The following is a 7,947-nucleotide window of genomic DNA, read 5'->3' as shown; positions in this document are numbered from 1 at the left end:
TTGAAGAGTGACAGGAGATTATTGCAAACTTAAACTGGTGGTGACTTCTATTACAGCTGCAGTTCCAGACGTGATATTTTACTGAAATAAACCAAACATGTTCCCTGGTTTCTTGTATGCAACTAGTGATTCTGTGAATGCGTTCACCTAGCAGAGATAGCAATACATTATTATGAATCTGCTTCAGGACTTTATCCACTATATAGTCCTATGTCATAACCTATTCCACAAGGAACTTCCTTGATCACCTCGCCATTCCACAAGATATCATGATAGTTCACACTGATGATATCATGCTTAGATTTGTTGAGCAAGAAGTAGGAACTACACTAGACACCTTGATATGTACACGCAGAAAAAAAATCAGAAAAATTTCTAGGATTCTAACAGTCAGGAGCTCTTCCAAAGTAAAGGTTAAGCTTTTGAATTTGACTCTTCTTAACACTGAGAAAGGGATTATGCCTAGTGGGTCTCTTTGGATTTGAAGGCAACATTTATGTCATTTGGGCATGCTATTAGGACTAGTTTATTTTTGATTGAGATAAACTTGGTATATAAAATTATATGTGTAAGGTGTAAAACATTATACTTTGATATTTATATATACTACAAAGTGATCACCACCATGTTGTTTTGCTATTGGGTTGTATGGGTTCTTCACATATTTTGGATATTAACCCCTTATAAAATGTATGCTTTGCAAATATCCTCTCCCATTCAGTAGGTTGTTTGTTTGTTTTCATTTTGTTGATGGTTTCCTTCACTGTGCAGAAGCTTTTTACTTTGATAGATTCGTTTATTTTTACTTTTGTTTCCTGTGCCTTTGGAATCAAATTTAAAAACAACAACAACAAACAAACAAAACATTGCTAGAACCAATGTCAAGGAACTTACCACCTCTGTTTTCTTCTAGGATGTTATGATTTCAGATCTTACATTTAAGTCTATAATACACTTGAGTTAACTTTTGTGTACAGTGTAAGATTCTTTTGCATGTGACTATCCCTGTCCAGTTTTCCCAACATTTATTAAAGAGACTGTCTTTTCCCCATTGTTCATTCTTGGCTCCTTTACTGTAAATTAATTTGCTATATATGTTTGGGTTTCTTTCTGGGCTCTCTCTCTCTTCCACTGAACTCTGTGTGTTTTTATGCCAGCACCATACTCTTTTGATTACTGAAGTTTTAAGCTTTGTTGTATAGTTTGAAATCAGGGAGTGTAGTGCCTCCAGCTTTGTTCTTCTTTCTCTAGATTGTTTTGGCTATCTGGGGTCTTTTGCAATTCCATACAGATTTCAGGATTATTTGTTCTAGGTTTCTGAAGAATGCCATTGGTATTCTTGATAAGGATTGTGTTGAATCTACAGATTGCTTTGGGTAGCATGGACATTTTAAAAAAATGTTAATTCTTCCAATTCATGTGGATGGAATATCCTTTCATTTATTTGTATCTTCTACAGTTTCTTTCATCAGAGTCATATAGTTGTCAGTGTACAGGTCTTTCACTCCCTTGGTTAAATATATTTCTCGATATTTTATTCTTTCTGATGCAATTATAAATGGGACTGTTTTCTTCATTTCTCTTTCTATAGTCTGTTATTATTGTATATAAATGTAGCATATTTTTGTATTAGTTTCATATACTGCAATATTAATGAATTCATTTATTAGTTCTAATAATTTTTTGGTGGAGTCTATAGGGTTTTCTATATATCATGTCAACTGCAAATAGTGACACAGTTGTACCTTATCTTTTCCAATTTTGAAAATTTTTCCAATTTTCTTTTTACTTGTTTAACTTCTGTGGCTAGGACTTCTAATATTATGTTGAATAAAAGCAGTGAGAGTGGGTATCCATGTCTTTTTCCAGAACTTAGAGGTAAATCTTTTAGCTTTTCACTACTGAGCATGATGTTAACTGTGGGTTTCTCCTATATGGTCTTTATTATATTGAGGTATATTCCTTCTGTACCCATTTTGAGAGTTTTTATCATAAATGGATGTTGGATTTTGTTAAATGCTTTTTCCGCATCCATATGATTTTTATCATTCGTTAATGTGGTATATCATGTTGACTGATTTGGGAATGTTAAACCATCCTTACATCTCCAGTATAATCCCACTTCATCATGGGGTATGATCCTTTTAATGCATTGTTGAACTCACTTTGCTAATACTTTGTTTAGGACTGTTAATTCGAATTAATATTCATCAGGGATATTGGCCTATAATTTTTTGTTTTGTGTTATCTCTTGTCTGATTTTGGTATTAGGGTAATGCTAACCTCATTAAATGAGCTTGAAAGTGCTCCCTCCTCTTCAATCTTTTGGAAGAATTTAATAAGGATAGCTATTAAATATTCATTGAATGCTTGGAAGAATTCTGCAATGAAGCCATCTAGTCCTGGGCTTTTGTTTGCTGAGCAGTTTTTGATTACTGATATAATCTCCTTGCTAGTAATCAGTCAATTCAGATTTTCTATTTCTTCATGATTCATTTTCTAAAATAGGTACACCAGCTTTCTTTTCATTTCCATTTGCATGGAGCATCTTTTTTTGTCCCTTCACTTTTAGCCTGCATGTGTCCTTAGATCTGAAGCATCTCATAGGTAGTATGTATATGGGTCTTGGTTTTTTTTTTTTTTTTTTATCCTTTCAGTCACCTTATGCTTTTTGATTGGGAAATTTAATCCATTTACAAGTAAAGTAATTACTGATAGGTATGTACTTAATTCCATTTTGTTTATTGTTTTCTGGCTGTTTTTGTAGTTCCTGTCTCTTTTCTTTTTCTCTCGATCTTTTTTTTTTTTTTTTCCCTGTGCTTTGGTAATTTTCTTTAGTGTAATGTTTAGATTCCTTTTTTATTGCCTTTTGTGTATCTACTATGTATTTTTGTTTTGTGGTTACCGTGATATTCACATATAACACCCTCTATATATAATAGTCTCTTTTAAGTTGATAGCATCTTAAGTTTAAACATATTCTAAAAAGTGTATATTTTTACTCCCCACATATGTTCTGTTTTTATGTCATATTTTACATCTTTCTGTTTTCTGTATCCCTTAACTAATTATAGTAAACTTTACTACTCTTGACTTTTAACCTTCATATTAGCTTTGTAAGTGGTTAATCCCCTACCTTTATTGTAATTTGCATTAACCAGCGAGGTTTTTACTTTCATATGTTTTCTTGTTACTATTAGTGCCTTTTTTTTCAGTTTAAAAAAGTCTCTTTAACATTTCTTATAAGGCTATTTAGTGGTGATAAACTCCTTTACTTTTTGTTTGTCTAGAAAATGCTTTATCTCTCCTTGAATTCTGAATGATAACTTTGCCAGGTAGAGTTTTCTTGGTTGGAAATTTTTCCTCTCAGCACTTTGAATATATTATGACATCCTTTCTGCCCTGCAAAGCTTCTAGTGAAAAATCATCTTACAGTCTTATGGGGGCTCCCTTGTATTTAACAAGTTATTTTTCTCTTGCTGCTTTTAAGATTCTCTCTTTTTTTTAAACTTTTGACATTTTAATTATAATGTGTCTTGGTTTGTATATTGTTGGGTTCATCTTATTTTGAACTCTCTGGGGCTCTTGAACCTGGATATCTATTTCCTTCCCCAGATTAGGAAAGTCTTCATTCATTATTTCTTCAAACAAGTTTTCTACCCTTTTCCTTCTCTTCTCCTCCTGGGACCCATATAATGAGGATGTTATTCTGTTTGATGTCTCACAGGTCCCTCAAGCTATTTTCACATTTAAAATTCTTTTTTTTTCTTTTTGTTGCTCTGTTTGAGTGAATTCAACTGCCCTGCCTTCTAAGTCACTGATTCATTTTCTACTTTGTCTAGTCTGCTGTTGAACCCCTCTAGTATTCCGTTTGTGACTTCTGTTTGGTACTTTCTTATATTTTCCACCTCTTTGCTGAAGTTCTCCCTATGGTCATCCAACCTTCTACTGAGGCCAGTGTGCATCTTGGTGTCTATCACTTTGAATTCTTTATCTTTATCAGGGAGATCATCTCCCTCCATTAATTGAAGTCTTTTATTGAGGTTTTGTCTTGTTCTTTCATCTAGAACATACTTCTCTGTCTCCTCATTTTGCTTGACTCTCTGTGTTTGTTTCTACATATTAGATGACCTCTAATACATAGATGACTATGTATTAGCTACCTCTACCAGTCTTGAAAGAGTGGCCTTGTATTAAAAAAAATGAACCTTATCTCCAACCTTGCCCTAGCTTTTTATTGTTTTTCAGACCATTGAGATTGTCTGAGTACCCTGATTTATTCTTCACAGGCCCCAGTTGTTGGGGATTTGCCAAGATTTGTCAGTATTCCTAAGGGAGGGCTCTCTGACAATGCTACGTTTCAGGCTAATTGTAAGCCAGATCTTCAGGCAACAGCTTTTAAGGCATATAAGTATATAGTCTTGTGGGTCCATAATTGTAAGCCCTGCTGACTTCTAGACCAGGGATCTAGAGGCATCCACTGTGTTAGTGTTGTCAAAATTGTGGCTTGAAAAGTGTGTATAAGTTCCTTTCAAAAGGGTATCAGTAAGCTGTGGGAGCCTAAGGGAGGGCACTAATATGGTGTCCCCCTGCCCATATTCCCTTGGGGCCTCTGTAGCTTGGAAACTTGAAGCCTGCTCCATAGGATGAAGTTCCAGGAAAAGACAAAAAAGACTTTTTTTTAAATGAAGACTGGAGGTGTGTTTCAGTCTGAAGTTTGTGCAGTGCCCTGGGAGTGGTGGCCTGCCAAGAACTGTCTCTCAGATTGTTTCAGATCTATGGGGCCCAGAAATACAATCCCCACTGGCACTAGAGCCAGGCACTCAAAGGATATCTTCCATCTGTGCATGCCTGCCACTGTGGCAGACTAGGCTGTACCTGAAACATATGTGGGCAAGGTGCTTGGTCAGCCCAACTGGGGTGGGGCAAGCTGCGGCATACGGGGATGGGGGAACTTGGTCAGTCTGGTTGTGGCAGGGTGAATGACACAATTACTGAGTAATCCAAAAGACTGCCAGCTTTGAGTAGGGTTCAAACAAAAAAAGGATGTAGAAAAAAATCCAAGCTTCCGTATAAGTTATTCTGCTTAGACCATATAATATAGCAGATCCAACAGTGCTTGAAGTGTTTGTGGCAGTAGGGATGCTGAATGAAGCCACTGTAAAGCCAATAAAGGTTTAAAAAAGTGCACAACTTTAATATTTTGGAGCTAAGTTGCGTCATCCTTTGAAGATAATACAAAGGATACATTTTTCTTTTTGAGAAATAGCTTCTGGCGTTTAGAGAATAGGTGCTCTATAGAGAATAGATGTTTAACAGTAGGCCACCAGATAATCCTGAAAACTAAACTGACTATCAAGAACTGATTGTTAATTTACCACCAAGTTATAAAATTGGGGGGTGCGGGAGGCAGGAGCACTCCATCATTAACTGAAAGAGGTATACACAAGATTAGGCTTGAACAATTCCTGAAAACACAAGCAAGATGTATGACCAAATAATCCAGATTCCTGTGATTCCTACTTCTGCTACCTTGCCTTCACTTTATCAGCCCACACATATGGAAGTTCCTTTCACCAGTTGACCAATGAGAGAAAAAAGTGGTGATGGACTTACAGATGGCTCTGCACAGTATACTGACACTACCTCAAAGTGAAGGGCCATTCCACTAAAGTCCCACTGTGGGGTGGCCCTGAGGACAGTCATGAAGGAAAAGCCCTAGCAGGTACAATTCTGAGCAATGCACCTATTTTTTTTTCCTTTGCCTAGAATGAGAAATGTCTACAAGTATGAATCTATGCTGATTCTTAGGCAAGGGCTATAGTTTGTTTGCTAGTCAGGGACTTGGAAGACACATGACTGGATTTGTTAAAAAGTTCTGGGTAAGAAGCCTGTAGATGGACCTCAGAAAATGAGCACCGAGTGTGAAGATACTTGTGTATCATGTCAATGGCCACTGAAGAGGGACTCTAGCAGAAGAAACTTTAGAAATCAGGTGTACAAGAGTAATCATTCTATAGATGCTTTTCAGCGTCTTTCCTTAGCCATTCCTGACTTTGCTCCACTGGTTCATGAATAAAGTGGTCATGGTGGTAAAGATGAAAGTTGCTCATGAACTTAGCAATATGTACTTCCACTTACAAAGGCCACTCTGTCAAAAGCCACTGCTCAGTACTCAACCTAAAAATAGCAGAAATTAACACTGAGTACATGGTGTGCTATTCCCTAGGGGAACCAGACACCTCATGGTAGGTTGACTATTTTGAACCATTTCTTTCATGGAAAAGGCAGAAATCTTTTCTCACTTAAGACAATCATTTTGGATACAAATTTGCCATCCTCAACCACAAGGCTTCAGCCAAAACCACCATCTGTGAACTTTTAGAATGTCTTATCTATCAGCATGGTATTCTACACAGCATTGCTTCCATCCAAGAAACATATTTTACAGTAAGTAAAAAGCACCAATGGGTTTTTGCTCACTGAATTCATTCATCTTACCATGTTTCCTGGAATCAATGGAAAGATTCTGATACAGTGTCAGTTGGATGGTCACACACTGTAGGGTTGGAGTAATGTCCTTCCGCATGTAGCATATGCTCTGAATGAATGACCAACATATGATGCTGGGGTTTCGTTCCCCATAGCCAAGATTCATTGGTTGCAGAAACAAGGAATGGAAGATGATTTACTGTTACTGAGTAACATTTGGCAAAAGTTTTGCTTCCTGCCCCCACAAACTTGAGATCTGCTAGTTTAGAGATATTCATTCCAAAGGAAGGAATGTTCCTAATGGGGGATGCAACAATAATTCAAAGAAACTTAAGGTGAAACTGCCACCTGGCCACTCCACATGATGGTGAATCAGCAGTCAAAGAAGGAACTGTAGAGGGTATAATGATTTATTCTGACTACCAAGATAAAATTGTGTGGTTGTGGCAGAATTCTTAGATAGCTCCCCAAACTCCCACTCACTAGGGCACGCACTAGTATAACTCCCTCCCCTTGAATGTGGGCAAAACCTACAAATATGATTGGATACGCACTCCCTTGATTAGGTTACATTATATAAGACTCAGCTGCAACAGACTGGAGTAAGATTCTCCTGCTGGACCTGGAAAAATAGCTGTCATGTTGTTAGATAAGACAGCCTCAGGTCTAGAACCCATGAGCACCTTCTAGGAGCTGAAAGCAACCCTCTCTCCCCCTCAGTCAATACACAGAAAATAAGTGGGACTTTGGTCCTAGAACTACAAGGAACTGAATTCAGCCAATAGTCTGAATGACCATAGAAGAGAATCTTGAGCGTCAGATGAGATCACAGCCCTGGCAACAACTTGGTCTCAGCCTGGTGAGACTATGGGCAGAGCACCTGGCTAATTTGCACCTAAACTCCTAACCCACAAAAACTGGGAGATAATAAACGGGTATTGTTTTAAATTGCTAGTTTATGGTAACTTGGTATGCACTAATAAAAAAAACTAATACAATTGTATTGTTTCTACACAACATGGTAGGGAGGCAGATGTTTATAACACAGAACACTTCTCAGGACTCATATTCTTACAATGAAAACTTCATGGAACACTAAGATACTTCAAAATAACAGAACTACTAATGGCATAGACCCTTCAGGAATTCAGGTTTGGGACACCCCACCTGTCAAGAAACCACGAACAGCTCAGTCGCTTGCTGAAGGCAAAAGGAATAAGGAACAAGTATTAAAAGAAGCAAGGTCTAAACACCAGCTACAACCATGTGACTATTCCCAAAAATGAACACTATAATAGTTATGACTGTTTCCTCCTTTCTTTGATATAGTTGTGTGCATACATTTTTGTGTATATGTCCATATATCTATATAGATGGATGGATGGATAGATAGATATGTCTTTTTCTTTATCACTTTGCTTTCTCCTGCTGTCCTACTATTAAACGTAATATGTG

The sequence above is a fragment of the Leopardus geoffroyi genome, chromosome C1, assembly GCF_018350155.1.
Source record: "Leopardus geoffroyi isolate Oge1 chromosome C1, O.geoffroyi_Oge1_pat1.0, whole genome shotgun sequence".
Lineage (NCBI taxonomy): Eukaryota > Metazoa > Chordata > Mammalia > Carnivora > Felidae > Leopardus > Leopardus geoffroyi.
Note: the sequence above shows the minus strand (reverse complement) of the source record.